This window comes from Phyllobates terribilis, unplaced genomic scaffold (genome assembly GCF_046119375.1).
Source record: "Phyllobates terribilis strain yellow unplaced genomic scaffold, ASM4611937v1 Scaffold_2__4_contigs__length_985480577, whole genome shotgun sequence".
Classification (NCBI taxonomy): Eukaryota; Metazoa; Chordata; class Amphibia; order Anura; family Dendrobatidae; genus Phyllobates; species Phyllobates terribilis.
In genome coordinates, this window is record NW_027362762.1 from 302,149,545 (window position 1) to 302,167,315 (window position 17,771).

Below are 17,771 nucleotides of genomic sequence, written 5' to 3' on the forward strand. Positions count from 1 at the left end.
CCCAATTTTATTCATTTTCCTAAGGAGAAAAAAATGTTTATCTTATATACTGATATAAATGTATTTCGGTTCTTCTTTATCAAGGACAACTCTTCATATTTTAGAAGATAGCACACAATCTTCTAAATGAGTTGAGTGACATCTCTTAGGTTTACGGATGTCCTTTAGTCATCGTAAATGACTCCTAATGTATTTTACGAATAAAATGGAAATGCTGCTTCACATTTCAGATGCTTATTCCAGCTGTGCTTCCTAAAGTATATTTATGGCTTTTAAACTTTAATATTTTATGTGGAATTGTTACTTCAGAGGTCATTGAAGTCACCCCTCCATGTTGATATAAATTTTCATTTAGCTCTACAATAACATTCCTCAGGAAACATCTTCTCATCCCCTGGATCATGTTATTTGTATTCCCCTTGTGGGTTCCCATCTATCTGACCTCACTGAATATTTTTTTGTGTAGGCTCTATATCATAAAATCAATCAAAGTATCTAAAATGTTTAATAACTTCAAAATAAGGTAAAACTAATATCTGTTTGATGGAATGATGTTTATGGCTGACAGTTCTCCAAATCAATCTATTTTTTAAAGCATTGTGTTCAATCTTCCTTGAGGACATGAGAGGACTCAGAAATGATTGACAGTTGTATCCAACATGAAAAAAGTTTATATTATTGGAATATTGGCTTTGGAGCAAAAGTGTCTGATGTAAACTCAAAATGAACATTTTTTTTTGTTAATTTGGCTTTAGTTTATATTTTAAACTTATTGATTAAGTTTGAAGCAATCAATATTTATATGTAAAACAGAATTTCAGATATTGCAAAATTATCTAAGCATTTCAGAGTTTATAAATTCAGGGACAGTCTAAAAAGAGGACTTTTGTGTAGTAAATAAAGTAAAGAAGAGATGTAACTGTGATTTTTTTAAGCAGCATATGCAGATTATTTTATTATCAGAAATTTATTATAAACAATAAGTGATGCTATGCTAACTAGTGATGAGAGAGCACTAAAATACTCAGGTACTCGTTGCTCGAGTCGAGCAAATTGGAAAGCTCGAGCGCTCGACCAGAGCAGCGAGCCCAATGTAAGTCTATGGGAAGCTCAAGCATTTTTCCGGTGGTCCCCCTGGAGGACTGCAGGGGGGCCTAAAAACTGTCCAAATCGATGATAACAGTGCTCAAATGACATGGAAACAGCATGGGGAAGACCCCTGGAAGCATCTATGACTACCAGGTCACTGCTGTGAACAATGTTGTCAGAGTATTACGCCACTTTTACAGACTAACAATAAAACATACAAAAATGAAACCAAAATGGATTTTCCTGGGAAATATGTTAAGGAACATCCTTTCAAGGGTAATGACTTGTATGTAAGGTAAAATTAATAACCAAAACAAAAATGCTCCTCCAAACCTAGGGCTATGTTCATAGCGTTTTTGATGCGTTTTTGCAATTTTGCATTGCTTTCTACGGTGAAAAATACATTTACCTGTAAATGTGATTTTAACATTTTACTACCTTATCTTCCCATGTGGTGTGCGAGACATGATCAGACACATCCTGTTTCATTTATGAAGGAGGGGCGCTTAAAGTCACAAAGTCTATTTTTATAGGGCCATCAGGCACCCCTTACTATACCTAAAGGGCCAGAAGTTGGCCCTCACTATTGTAAGAGAGCCATCAGTCAGTTATGCTTTGTTGTTCCAATTATTAAAGAGTGGGTCTCCTATACTGTTATTGCGTATGCAGTGACTGCTAGGGCTGCCAAAAATTTGGACGCACCCCAATACTTCTTTGAAGAGACAGAGGAGAGCCTCAGTAAAATAAAAAATTTGCATTATAAAGGAGTGGGTCTCCTATAGTGGTAATGCCCATGCAGTGACTGCAAGGGCTGCCTAAATTTGGGAAAAACCCCAATACCAATTTAAAGACACATAGAAGAGGGCCTTTGTAACAACATGTTCCCATTAGAAAGGAGCAGTTCTGCTCTACAGTTATTGCGTATGCAGTGATTGTAATGGCTGCCTAAATTTGGGAAATACCCCCAATACAAATTTAAAGACACATAGAGGTGGGCCTCAGTAACAAAATTTTCCCATTATTAAGGAGCGGGTCTCCCATACTGTTCTTGCGTATGCAGTGAATGCAACGGCTGCCAAAAATTTGGACGCACTCCAATGCCCCTTGGAAGAGACGTAGAGGAGGGCCTTATTAAATTTTTTTTACCATTATTAAAAAGTGTGTTTCTCATACTGTTATTGCCTGTGCAGTGAATTCAAGGGATGCCAAAAATTTGGAGGCACTCCAATGCCTCTTGCAAGAAACGTAGAGGAGGGCCTCATGAAAAATATTTACCCATTATTAGGAAGTGGGTCTCCCATACTGTTATTGACTATGCAGTGAATGCAAGGGCTGCCAAAAATTTGGAGGCACTCCAATGCCCCTTGCAAGAGACGTAGATATGGTGACATGGTAGATATGGTGGTGATATGGTGGTGGAGGATGAAGATGAGGAGAAGGAGGAGGAGAATAGCAGATAGACAAAATCAGGAAGTGTCTGGGTGTGAAGAGGTGCATGGGAATAGACCTCTCGAAAAAAAGACACTGGATTTGAGTTTATCTTACGCTGCTATCATTCGGTGGTGTTGAGAAGTCTGGCCCAATCCAGCCCTTGTTCATCCTCTCAGCATTATCAGTTGATGGGAGGATGCGCCTATCAGTTATAATTCCCCCAGCGGCACTAAAAACCCGCTCTGGCAAAACGCTAGAGGCAGGGCAGGCCAGGACCTCCAAGGCGTAGAGAGCCAGTCCATGCTACATGTCCAGCTTGGATACACAATAATTATAAGGCGCAGTGCAATCACAGAGGACTTTGGTATGGTCGGCAAGGTACTCCTTCAGCATCTTCCCAACTTTTCCCTCCTTGTGAGACTACACCGTGCATCAGGGATTGAGCGATGGTAAGGTCTGAGAAAACTGTCCCAGAACCTTGACAGTATTCCCCTGCCTCTGCTGAATCGTATTTGTGTCTCTCTCTCCTGTACTCCCTGGTTGTTCAAGGAAGTGCAAACACTGCTGCCAGCGTTTTCAGATGGGAATTTTTTTAATAATTCCACAACAAGGGCCTTCTCGCACTGCCCCAATTTAGTAGACCTGTTCGCCACGGGAATAAGAGATAGAAAGTTCTCTTTGTAGCATGGGTCTAACAGTGTCACCCAGCATAACATAAACTCAGCCATGTGTGCCAGACTGCTAATAGGCAAGACTTCTGTGTCCTCATCAAGAGGATGACCGACCGTGCTCTCCTTCTCATCCTCCTCCTCCTCCTCCTCCTCCCTCTCCTCAGGCCATCCAAACTGAACAAACAGTATGACAGTAGTGCAGGTAGTACCATCTATAGCGCAGGAAATCAGCTCCTGTTATTACTCCTCCTCCTCCTTATCTTCCTCATTGTCACCCAATCCACATAGGGATGAGATGAGATTGGGCTGTGTGGAATCATCCTGTATAGTTTCTTGCTCCATCTCATCATGCTCTGCCTGCAATGCCTCCTCTTTAATTGTGAGCAGCGATCGTTTCAGAAGACAGAGAAGTGGGATGGTGACTCTAATTATGGCGTTTTTTGCTGCTCACCATCTTGGTGGATTCTTAAAAGTTTTGGAGGATGGTACATGTGTCTGACATCCATGCCCACTCCTCAGCTCTCATGTGCGGAGGCTGACCTGAATCCCGGCGGACGTTTTGAAGCTGGTACTGTACAACTGCACTGTGCTGCTCACAAATCCTTCCCAACATCTGCAAGGTTGAGTTCCATAATGTGGGGACATAACACACCAGTCGGTGAGCTGGAAGCTGAAAACGCTGCTGAATCACAGCAAGGGCGGCGGTAGCTGGAGCTGATTTTCTAAAATGGGCACACACGTGGCGTATTTTGACAAGCAGATCCGGCAGATCGGGGTAGATATTAAGAAACCGCTGAACCATGAGGTTAAGCACATGGGCCAGGCAAGGTGTGAGCCCGCCTCACTTCAGAGCCGCCACCAGGTTCCGGCCATTGTTATACATAACTATGCCTGGCTTTAGGTTCAGCGGTGAAAGCCATAGATCTGCCTGCTCTTTCAGAGCTGTCAACAACTCTTCAGCAGTGTGCGGTTTGTCATCTAAGCATATTAGCTTCAGCATAGCCTGTTGCTGCTTGACCAATGCAGTGTTGCAGTGCTTCCAGCTTCTGACTGATGTGGGTACTTCAGATTTGGAGGCTGAAGAGGAGGAGGAGGAGGTGCAGGAGCTGTAGAATGTGGGGGCAACCGTGATTGACTCAGGGCCTGCAATCCTCGGCATCAGGAGGACGCGTTCAGTCCCATGGTCTGACAGGGTCTTGGCTTGCACTATATTAACCCAGTGTGCCGTCAGCGAGATGTACCATCCCTGCCCACAAGCACTTGTCCATGTGTCCGTGGTTAGGTGCGGGGATGCACACGGGGAGAAATAGTGGTGGCTGGGGACAAAGTTCCGAGGGATAGCCACCACCATGATGTTGTGGAAAGCTTCCGTCTCCACGATCTTAAAAGACAACATTTCGAGGGCAAGCATTCTCAAAATGTGTGAGTTTAGCAATGTGGCCTTTGGGGCATTGGCTGTGTATTTGTGCTTGCGTTCCAAGGTCTGGGGTAGGGACAACTGAACGATGCACTGGGACAAGGACGTGGACGTGCTTGCTGATGGTGCTAGTTGAGAGTGTGCAACGACAGGTGCAGGGCAGTAGGCATCTTTGCATGCCCCATGTACAGGGGATTGGCGTGCACATTTAACAGCAGAACAAGCAGTGGTGTCACCCGCCGACACTGTTTCTGAACCCTGGAATTCGGCCCACTTAGTTGGGTGCTTTGCTGTCATGTGCATGATCATGTTGGTGGTGGTCAGACTGACAGTTTTGCTACGCCTGCTGATGCTGACCTGGCAGATGGTGCAAATGGCCTTTTTGGGGTTATTGGCAGAGTCTTTAAAAAATAACTCGGGAAAACCTAACAGTTGTACTGGCAACTTCCATTGTGCTGGTGTTCTGGGGAACCGTTGCTCGCTTTGTATCTGTGGCCACCCCACTGCTTGTTCCTGCCTGTTGTGGTACTACGCCTCCCTCCCCCTGTGTGCTGCTGTCCTTGCTCTGCATGTCACCTTGCCAGGTTGGGTCAGTGACTTCATCGCTTATCTCCTCATCTTCCACTTCTGCTCCCTGGTCCTCCTCCTGACTTTCTGGCAATTGTGTCTCATCATCATCATTCAATTCTTGCGACAGTAATTGCACTTTCCTCACCTTCATGTGACTGTGGCTGCTCAAATATTTGATCATCACTACACTCGTTCTTCTCTTGCCCCACTTGAAGCTGGCCAGGCAAGAACCCCGAATCTATAAATGGAAAAGTGAACAGCTCTTCGGAGTGTCCAAGTGTGGGATCAGTTGTCTCCAGTCACTCGGCATGGTGGGAGGAAGGAGGACAAGAGTGAGGAATATGCAGTCCAGACTCACAGCTACTGAGACTTGACCGTGTGGAAAACAGGGTGGTGGTGGTAGTGGAAAAGTGACTGGAAGCATTATCTGCTATCCAACCAACAACCTTTTGACACTGCTCTGGGTTCAATAGTGGTGTGCTGCGGGTCCCCTAGCAATTAGAACATTAAGGTCGGGCAACAAGATGTGAGTGTTTGTTGTGGCACAATTTCAGCTTGTCCACTGCCTCCGCCTAGGCCTCTGCATGCATCATCATCATCATCCACTTCCACACTCTTCGCCATGTGCCTTGCCCATTTTAAATGGAAGACAACATTTTCCACGGTAGCTACAAATGGCTAGATTTGTACCGCAGTTACATGTAATATGTCTGACGGACACCCACGGTTTTAAAAAGTGGGCTTGTAGTTTCCTATTATACACAGCGACCACGTGTGAATAGCTTCACTGATACTCTGCTACAAACTGTAAATGAAGGATGATATTTTCCACATTCACTACAAATTTCTAGATTTTTATCTCTGTAATATGGTATCACGTCTGATGATGGAAAAGATCTTGCTGTTTTCTGCAGTGCTAACAAGCAATTAGAGCAATAAAACCATGTACTTTGGATAGCTTTTCAAGCAAATAATCAGGGTTAACATAAAAAAAAAATTAGCCCTGGCCCCTGATATCTGGGGCTATGTCTACCGATATCTGCAATAGCAGGAGCAGACAGAACCTGCTGTATGGATGCTCTTGTGCTGTATACACTGCGACAAACCCTACCTGCCTGCCTGCTTGCCTAACTCCTGCTATCAGGATTAATATATGCAGCTGGATTAGTCCTCAAGAGGACTGTTAGTTCAGATGGATATATACAGTGTATATATTCCTGGAGTACCACTACTAGTGTTGAGCATTCCGATACTGAAATATCGGGTATCGGCCGATATTCGCGGTATCGGAATTCCGATACTTAATTCCGATACTTTTACAATATCGAATACCGGAATCGGAAGTTCCCATAATGCCTGCGCTCTGCAGTGTCTCTGGAAGATGACAAGCTGGATGGCAGCGCTCAGCTGAGATCCAGCCTGTCATCAGAATGCCATCCCAGCGTGGGAGAATTCTCCTGATCGTTTAAAAGCCGGCGGGCGGTAAAAAGCCGCCGGCTTTTAAACAATCGCACAGCCCCATACTGCTTCCCCGCAGCCTCCCACCCCGATCCTCCGCTCCCCTCGCCACCTCCCATCCCGATCGTAAGTTAGGACCGGGCGGGGAGCGCAGCACCAAGTAGCGGGGAAGCCGGCAGTGAAAAGACTTCACCGCTGGCTTTCCCGTTCTGTGCTGCGCTTTCCCGCCGGTTATTTCAAATGAACAGCTGAGGTATCAGGTGATGCCGATCAGCTGTTCATTTGAAGTAGCCGCGGTGCCCTCATAGGGTTCATGTGAGGTCATGCTTGACTGCATTGCATGAACTCACATGAACTTTCCCACGGCCGCACAGGTCAGCCTCACCTCCCAGACGATCACACCCATCATGATTGGTGTGTGCGGGGTGTCTGTGCGTGTGTCTGCGAGTGTGTGCGGGGTGTCTGTGCGATGTCTGCGGGTGTGTGCGGTGTCTGTGCGATGTGTGCGGGTGTGTGCGTGCAGGCAGACATAGGCCAATGTGACACTACTACTCCCATCGGCCTATGTCTGTCCCCCGTCCACTCGTGCCAGCAGGATCAGCTCAATGGGAGCAGTAGTTCCCATCAGCCTGATCCTGCTATTTAAATTGCCCTACTGTGTCCCCAATAAATTTTAAATACATGTCATTGGTGGCCAGTGGTTACCTACAATAAATTAGTTTATACATTACCTGTCCCCGCTGATCGCCACCTAAAATAAAGTAAAAAATAAAAAACTACACCTATACTCACCTAGACACCTAATTCCCTGAAGCCATCGATCTCCTGTAATAAAATATAAAATAATAAACCACAACCTTATCCTTACCCCTCCGTAGTAGTCCACGAGTGTCCCACGATGATCTCCAGTTTAGAGCAGCCACATAGAATGTGACCGCTCTGAACCACTGCCGCCGCTAGAATGATGGGGCCGTAAAGCAGCCCCGTCATTGCATAAGCGGGTTCGCCGGAGTTCAGGCAGCGCTGCTCCGGTTAGCTCCTTTACGGTCCTGCTGTATCGTGAGAAATTCCCACGGTACAGCAGTGCCGTAAAGGAGGTCTCCGGAGCTGCGCTGCCTGAATGCACTCCGGTGACCTCAGTCAGTGGCTCCCGCTGCCGGGAGTGGACGTGTTCCCGGCAGCGTGAGCTTACAGCAGCCATGCACAGCTGTCACCATCTCCAGATATGACAGCTATGCATGGGAGATCAGCGCAGGAACGTGGACAGGTAACTATTTTTTTTAAGTAAACTAAGAATAAAATAAAATTGTGTGTTTTATTTCAAATAAATTATTTTTTTCTGGGTGTAGTGTGTTTTTTCTTTTTAACACTTTGTAGGTTAGTAATGGGGGTGTCTTATAGACGCTCATCATTACTAACCTGGGCTTCATGGCAGCTGGCGCTGACATGAACCCCAACCATATTACCCCCTGCCACCGCACCAGGGCAGTGTGGAAGAGAGAGGCTAAGTGCCAGAATTGGCGCATCCTGTGGATGCGCCATTTCTGGGGCGGCTGACGGCTGGTGTTTCTAGCCTGGGAGGGGGCCAATATTCATGGCACCCTTCCTGGGCTATTAATATCAGCCCCCAGCTGTCTGCCTAGCCTTTGCTAGCTATAAAATAGGGGGTACCCCACGTCATTTTTTGGGGGGGTCCCCCATTTTAATAGCTAGTAAAGGCTAGGTATTCAGCTGGGGGCTGATATTAGTAGTCTGGGAAGCTCCGTGGGTATTACCCACTTCCCAGGCTTCAAACATCTGCACCAGCCGTCTGCTTAACCTCCGCTAGAGACTAAAATTACGGGGAATCCCACGCCAATTTTTTTTTAAATAAATCCTTTATTTTAACACTAAATGACATTTGAGGAGTTAATAAAGATGCAGTCCCTAAATTATTATTTATTTTTTAATTAATTTTTCCCAAAAATTTTGACGTGGGCTTTGCCATATTTTTGTATGCCAGCCAGGTACAGCATCCAGCTTCTATGAACGCGCCATTTTCCGGGGTGGCTGCGGACTGCAATTTGCACCGGGGGGGGGGCAGAAAGCTTGGGCCTCCCTGTGCTGCAGATTCCATCCCCCAGCTGCCTAGTTGTACCTGGCTGGACACACAAATAGGGAGAAGCCCCACGTATTTTTTTTTTAAATTATTTCATGAAATTCATGAAATAATAAAGAAAAAAAGGGCTTCCCTATATTGTTGTGTCCGGCCAGGTACAAATAGGCAGCTGGTGGTTGGTCGCAGCCCATTCCTGCCTGCTGTACCTGGCTGGACACAAATATAGTGCGAAGCCCCACGTCAATTTTTTTTAAATTATTTCAGGAAATTCATGAAATAATTTAAAAAAAATTGACGTGGGGCTTCTTACTATATTTGTGTCCAGCCAGGTACAGCAGGCAGGAACGGGCTGCCCCCAACCACCAGCTGCCTATTTGTACCTGGTTGGACACAACAATATAGGGAAGCCCTTTTTTTCTTAATTATTTCATGAATTTCATGAAATAATTTAAAAAAAAAATACGTGGGGCTTCTCCCTATTTTTGTGTGCAGCCAGGTACAACTAGGCAGCTGGGGGCTGGAATCCGCAGCGCAGGGAGGCCCAAGCTTTCTGGGCCCCACCCACTGCAAATTGCAGTCCGCAGCCGCCCCGGAAAATGGCGCGTTCACAGAAGCGCCATCTTCTGGTGCTGTACCCAACTTATCCAGGGCCCTGGTGCGGTGGCTCACTGGGTAATAAAGGGGTTAACGCCAGCTTGGCATTATCAGCTGGCCCTAAGTCCGAAATTCATGGGGTCACGCCAATATTAGACATGACCACCATGAATTTCTAGTAAAGTATTTAAAAAAAACACAACACCCAGAAAAAAGTCCTTTAATTGAAATAAAGACACAATTCTTTATTGTTCTAAATTAAACCATACTTACCGTCACGCCCATTCCAGCTGAAGCCAACGATCTCCTGCAATAAAAGAAAAATAATAAAGCAACCTTATCCTTACCTTTCCATGGTTCCCAGGACAGCTTCAGCTCTGCTACATCGAGATGACAGGCTGGACCACTGCAGAAAGCTGCAATCCATCCTGTCATCCCGCAGACACTGAGAAGCGCAGGCATGCTTGCGCTCCTCAGTGTCTCTCTGTGACGGCATCCCGATGAGCCGAGTTCATGTCCAATGAACTCGGCTCACCTCATGCACGTCACTGACAGCGTGGGAGAATTCTCCTGCACTCAGCGCTTCAGCGTGAGAATTCTCCCACGGTGTCAGTGACGTGAATGAGGTGAGATCATGTCCAATGAACTCAGCTCACCTCATGCACGTCACTGACAGCGTGGGAAAATTCTCACACTGAAGCGCTGAGTGCAGGAGAATTTTCCCACGCTGTCAGTGACGTGCATGAGGTGAGCCGAGTTCATTGGACATGAGCTCACCTCATGCACGTCACTGACACCGTGGGAGAATTCTCACGCTGAAGCGCTGAGTGCAGTAGAATTCTCCCACGCTGTCAGTGACGTGCATGAGGTGAGCTGAGTTCATTGGACATGAACTCGGCTCATCTGGATGCCATCACAGAGAGACACTGAGGAGCGCAAACATGCCTGCGCTTCTCAGTGTCTGCGGAATGACAGGCTGGATGGCAGCGTTCTGCTGCGGTCCAGCCTGTCATCTCGATGTAGCAGAGCTGGAGCCATCCTGGGAACCATGGAAAGGTAAGGATGATGTTGCTTTATTATTTTTCTTTTATTGCAGGAGATTGTTGGCTTCAGCTGGAATGGGCGTGACGGTAAGTATGGTTTAATTTAGAACAATAAAGAATTGTATGTTTATTTCAATTAAAGGACTTTATTCTGGGTGTTTGTGTTTTTTTTTTTTAACTTTGACTATGGGGTTAGTAATGGGGGTGTCTTATAGACGCCTCTCCATTACTAACCTGGGCTTGATGTCAGCTGGCATTATAAGCTGACATCAACCCCAACCCTATTACCCCACTGCCACCGCTACAGGGCAGTGGGAAGAGCGAGGCTAAGTGCCAGAATTGGCGCATCCTGTGGATGCGCCATTTCTGGGGCGGCTGACGGCTGGTGTTTCTAGCCTGGGAGGGGGCCAATATTCATGGCACCCTTCCTGGGCTATTAATATCAGCCCCCAGCTGTCTGCCTAGCCTTTGCTAGCTATTAAATTAGGGGGGACCCCACGTCATTTATTGAGGGGGTCCCCCATTTTAATAGCTAGTAAAGGCTAGGTATTCAGCTGGGGGCTGATATTAGTAGCCTGGGAAGCTCCGTGGGTATTACCCCCTTCCCAGGCTTCAAACATCTGCCCCAGCCGTCTGCTTAACCTCCGCTAGAGACTAAAATTAAGGGGAACCCCACGCCAATTTTTTTTTAAATAAATCCTTTATTTTAACACTAAATGACAAGTACAGTAATCAACACTGTCACTGTACTTCATATATATGTGACTGACATGTTTCTATGTTTCTAATCTATGTGTGATGTTCTATTCTTTCTGTTGTAAATTGTCGGGTACCGGTGTATGCCGCTGATGAATTGCCGGCTTTTCGCGTAATACATTCTACATTATTCTTAGTTGTTTTACTTCATGTAGAATTAACCTACAAGGAAAGAAAGGGTTTATTTTCATTCCGATATTTGTGTCCCATTGACTTGCATTGTTTTTTTTTTAAATAAATCCTTTATTTTAACACTAAATGACAAGTACAGTAAGCAACACTGTCACTGTACTTCATATATATGTGACTGACATGTTTCTATGTATCTAATCTATGTGTGAAGCTCTATTGTGTCTGTTATAAATTGTCGGGTACCGCTGCTGAATTGCCGGCCGGCTTTTTTAAAGAGACGGTGCATGAAAACACAATTATTTTTTTAAATAGATCCTTTACGCTAAATGACAAGTACAGTAATCAACACTGTCACTGTACTTCTTATATATGTGACTGACATGTTTCTATGTATCTAATCTATGTGTGATGTTCTATTCTTTCTGTTGTAAATTGTCGGGTACCGGTGTATGCCGCTGATGAATTGCTGGCTTTTCGCGTAATACATTCTACATTATTCTTAGTTGTTTTACTTCATGTAGAATTAACCTACAAGGAAAGAAAGGGTTTATTTTCATTCCGATATTTCTGTCCCATTGACTTGCATTGGTTTCCGGTATCGGAATCGGCGATATCCGATACTTTTTGGGTATCGGTCCGATCCAATCCGATACGATATTTCCTGATATCGGAAGGTATCGCTCAACACTAACCACTACCTATATGTATCTATTACACCGCCAATTCTGTCCCTCACACAGCAGCACCTCTCCCTGCTCAGCCTGTTTGCGAGATAGACTGTGATGAGCCTAGCATCACCAGGTCTTATATAGACCGGATGATGCTATGCAGTTAGCCAATCACTATAATGCCACAACCAACATGGCTACGGCATTACAGTGCGTGGCAGCCAATCCCTGCATGTTCATTGGCTTTCTAAAGAGCGCCAAACATGCAGGGCGGGAACCAGTGCTCCCATCAGAGCAACCCAAAAACACTCGCCGAGCATGTCAGGCAGGTTGATGCTCGGGCGAGTACCGAGCAGTGGCGAGCACGCTCGTTCATCACTAATGCTAACGTATTAACTTTGTCACCTGCGCTATAAATAATATTAACAATCCTTACTCATTTTTGTTTTTCCAGTTTGCCCTTATACATTTTAGCCATTCATGTACTTTATGTGAATAAAAAACTGGCCCAAATGTTTGCATATATTATAAAAAGAATTATTATAATTTTGGAAATGCTGCATGATTACCAAAACACAAGAATGAATAACCCAAAAGAAAGTATAATGACACAGGTAATGATATGCAGAGGCAGCAGATGCACCTGAGCCATGTTGCATGAAATGGTCTACAGACCGGTCTGCCACAGAAGACATCAGCATTTGGTGTCTTAATACAAACGTTCATAACAATCCTTATAGCAAAAAAACCCAACAAAAACTATATTAGCATTAACACCTTCACCCCAAATCCTGTTTTCTCCTTCCTGACCAGGCCAAATTTTATAATTCTGACCAGCATCATTTTATGAGGTAATGACTCTGGAATGCTTCAGCATATCCCAGATATTCTGAGATAGTTTTTTTCATGACACATTGTAATTCATGATAGAGATCAATTTTGGTCAATATGATTTGCGTTTATTTCCGAAAATATAAAAAAGTGACATAAAATGAGAAAATTTTGCAAATCTCAAAATTTACTTTTAGTGGCCTTAAACCAGATAGTAATAACAATCTAAATAGACAATAAATAACATTTACCACATGTCTACTTTACATCAGCATCATTTTTGAAACATTTTTTTTTTTTCGTTAGTAAGTTGAAAAGGTTAAAAGTTAATCAGCAATTTTTTCAACAAAATTTACAAAGCCAATTTTTTTAAGGACCACATCACATTTGAAGTGACTTTGGGGGGCCTATGTGGCAGAAAATATTGAAAAGTGATAGCATTTTAAAAACTACACCCTTCAAAGTGCTCAAAACCATATTCAACAAGTTTATTAGCCATTTAGGAATTAAAGCAATGTGGAAGTAAGAATTAAAATTTAAATTTTTCCCCCAAAAAATGTTACTTTAGCCTAAATATTATTTTTCATTTTCACAAGGGTAAAAAGAGAAAATGGACCATAAAGTTTGTTCTGCAATTTCCTAAGTACACCAATAACCTATATGTTGTGAAAAACTACTGTTTGGGCACACAGCAATGCTTGGAAGGGAAGGAGCACCATTTTACTATTGTAGTGCAAATTTGGCTAGAATAGATCGAGGATGCCATGTGGCATTTGCAGAGCCCTGATGTGCCTAAACAGTGGAAACACCCCACAAGTGACCTCATTTTGGGAGCTACAGCCTGCATAAATTGTATTTAAAGGTGTAGTGAGCATCTTGAATGCACAGGTGCTTATCAAAATTTTATGCCGTTGAACCGTGAAAATGAAAAAAAAAAAACATTCTGCCACAAAAATATTGCTTTAGACCAAAATTATTCACTTTCACAAGGGTAACAGGAGACAATTTACCATACAATTTGTTGTGCAAGTTTTTACTAAGTACAATGATACCCTATAAGTGGTGGAAAATTACTGGTTGGTCACACTGCAGGGCTCGGAAGGGAAGGGGCACTTTTTGACTTTTGCAGCCCAAAATTGGCTGGCATAGATTGAGTATGCTATGCAGCATTTGCAGAGAATCTGATGCTCGTAAATAGTGGGCACTCCCCCCCAACAACTGACCCCATCTTGGAAACTACACCCCTCAAGGAACTTATCTAGAGGTGTGGTGAGCATGCTTAACCCACAAGTGTTTCACAGTATTTTATAATGAGTCGTGAAAATGAACCATACATGTAATCGCACAATTTCTCCTGTGCACTGTACAATACCCCATGAGTGGTGGAAAACTACTGTTTGGGCACACGGCAGGGCATGAAAGGTAAGGAGCACAAATTGAATTCTAAAGTGCAAATTTGGCTGAAATAGATAGTGGATGCCATGTCATGTTAAAAGAGCCCCTGACATACCAAACAGCAGAAACCCACATAAGTGACACCAATTTGGAAACTACACCTCTCAAGGAATTCATCTACGGGTGTAGTGAGCATTTTTATCTCTCACAGAATTGTATAACATTGGGATGAGTAAAGTAAAGTGTTTTCCACTGTAATGTTGCTTTGGCCCCAAGTTTGTTATGTTCAAAAGGAAAAATAGGAAAAAATGAACATGACAATTTGTTATACAATTTCTCCTGAGTATGTTACGCAATTTCTCCAGAGTACTAATACCACATATGTGGTCGAAACCTACTAATGAGGCACAGTACTAAGCTCGGAAGGGAACAAGTGCCATATTTGAGTTCAGATTTTGCTGGAATGGTTTGATGGTGCCATATCACATTTGCAGAGTCCCTGAGGGGCCAGAACAGCAGAACCCCTCCATAAGTGATCCCATTTCACAAACTACACCTCTCAATGAATTCATCTAGGGGTGCAGTGAGCATATTGACACCACATGTGCCTCACAGAATTTTATACCATTGTGTGGTGAAGAAAAAATAATTACATTTTTACCACTAAAATGTTGTTTTAGCCTTAAGTTTTTAATTTTTATAAGGGCTATTAGGAAAAATTGGATCACTTAGTTTATTGTGCAGTTTCTCCTGAGTGCCCCTAAACCCTACATGTTATCGAGAACTACTTTACTGGCACAGTGGAAACCTCAGAATCGAAGGAGCGCCATTTTATAATGCAGATTTTGCTTTTATGGTTTGCGGGTGCCATAACCACTAGAAGAGGCCCTGAGGTGCATGAATAGCAGAACCCCCATATATGACTCCATTTTACAAACTACACCTCTGAATGAATTCATCTAAGGGTGCCATAATCATATTGACACCACGAGTGTGTCACAGAATTTTATACCATTGGACAGTGAAGAAAAAATAATTCCATTATTACTACAAAAAAAAAAATAAAACCCCAGCTTTTACATTTTCAAACTGCAAAATGGGTAAAAATGGCACCAAAATTTGTCACACAATTTCTGCTGAACATGGCAATACACTTACTGTGGCTGAACATGACTGCTTAGCCGCACAGCAAAACTCTGGAGGGAAGAAGTGTTAAGTAAAAAATTTTCATAGAATAGTTTGCGAACTCCATATGCAAAGCCCCTAATTGCCAGAAGAACAGAATCCCCCTCAAGTGACCCCATTTTAGAAATTACACCCCTCTGTGAATTTATCCACAGCTTGTAGTGATGATTTTGACTTCATGGGTGTTTTCCAGAAACAAGCAGCAGTGGATAATGTTGAATGAAAATTGAAAATCTGCCATTGTCGCGTCCTGTTACGATACTGGCGTAGTACTGCTGGAAACCAGTGGCCGAAGGAGCACAAGCAGGAACAGCAAGCAGTAGTAAAAGTTCTTGGAGATAGCAAGGAGTTCTAGAAAAAACAATGCGTAGATGAATAGAACAGTCTGGGTAAGAATTTTCAAGAGTTGGAGACAGAAGCTAGGCTAAAATCTAGACCCAATACTCAAGCAATGAGTGAGAGATCCATGCGGCTTTAAGTAGGCCAAAACTGGAAACAAGATGGATTCCATAGATTCAGAATTCGCCATCTTGGTAAAAGGCAATTGCAGAATACAACAGCAGCCTCCAGTGGTAAGGAGTAGAGATGAGCGTTGTTCTACTCGAACTGTTCGCCAATCTCAAATTCGAGCTGTTTTGGGCGGTGTTCGAGCCGTTCGGCGAACACGAACGATTTGAGAAAAATTCGGCTGTTCGAGGTTATGTTCGATAACTGTTCGTGCACCAAAATCATAACTGGATTTTTTCTCAGTAATGATGAAAATTAATGTTAATACGCAGTTTGAGTGTACAGCGGGGTGGGGGGAGGGGCAGGGGATGGATCTCTGCAGGAATAATGAAGATCTCCATTTTTTTTTCTCTTTCCCGCATTTACAGTGGGGAGGTGCAATCTGTCAGCCTATCAGCAGCGCACACACGGAGCGAAGTGCTTTTTTCACACAAGCAAGGGCATGTGTCATTGGCAGTGTATGTCACATGTTATTGCCCTATAAGACCAAGCCATTTTCCCCGTCGCCACCATTTTCTCACTGCTGCAGCTGCGTGTTAGATGGCACCGCTGTTGCTGTGTGCGCTATACCTTGTTAATTTCAAGCCAATTTTCGCACAAATCTACAGATAGCTTGGGAGTAGGGAATAGTTGTGATTGCAGTCCTTTTAAGGACTAGGTTACAGCATTTCCTATGACTTTTATCAGGCAGGTCTGTGCTCTTAAATAGATAGATTGTGGGAGTAAAGACTAATTGTAATTGCAGTCCTTTTCAGGACTAGATTACATCAGTTCCTATCAGTTTTTGCCAGGCAGGTCTGTGCCAGTGCTGTGCAAGTTTTTTTCACAGCATTTGGCTGAATCTAGTAAAGCTAATCCTTTTTGGCCTATTGCAGAGTGTGTTAGTCAGTGGAGTAGCCTATCTGTGTTGCAAGATATACCACCTGTGTATAGAATACCAATTTTTTTACTGCACCTAGTGAAGTAAAATCTTTTGGGCATAGCATCATTCTATTAGTCCATCTATACTGACGTCCATAAGGTTGCAAATTGAATATAATTTTTTTCTGCATCTAGCTCTGAAAAAATATTTGGGCTTCTAGCAGTGCGTGGGACTTGTTCTATTAGTCCATCTATACTGACCTCCATCAGGTTGCAAACTGAATATAATTTTTTTCTGCATCTAGCTCTGAAAAAATATTTGGCCTTCTAGCAGTGTGTGGGACTTTCTCTATTAGTCCATCTATACTGACCTCCATCAGGTTGCAAACTGAATATATTTTTTTTCTGCATCTACCTCTGAAAAAATATTGGGCTTCTAGCTGTGTGTGGGACTTGTTCTATTAATCCATCTATACAGACCTCCATCAGGTTGCAAACTGAATATAATTTTTTTCTGCATCTACCTCTGAAAAAATATTGGGGCTTCTAGCTGTGTGTGGGACTTGTTCTATTAGTCCATCTATACTGACCTCCATCAGGTTGCAAATTAAAAATAATTTTTATCTGCATCTACCTCTGAAAAAATATTTGGGCTTCTAGTTGTGTGTGGGACTTGTTCTATTAGTCCATCTATACTGACCTCCATCAGGTTGCAAACTGAATATAATTTTTTTCTGCATCTAGCTCTGAAAAAATATTTGGCCTTCTAGCAGTGTGTGGGACTTTCTCTATTAGTCCATCTATACTGACCTCCATCAGGTTGCAAATTGAAAATAATTTTTATCTGCATCCAGCTCTGAAAAAATATTTGGCCTTCTAGCAGTGTGTGGGACTTTCTCTATTAGTCCATCTATACTGACCTCCATCAGGTTGCAAATTAAAAATAATTTTTTGTCTGCATCTAGCTCTGAAAAAATATTTGGCATTCTAGCAGTGTGTGGGACTTTCCCTATTAGTCCATCTATACTGACCTCCATCAGGTTGCAAACTGAATATAATTTTTTT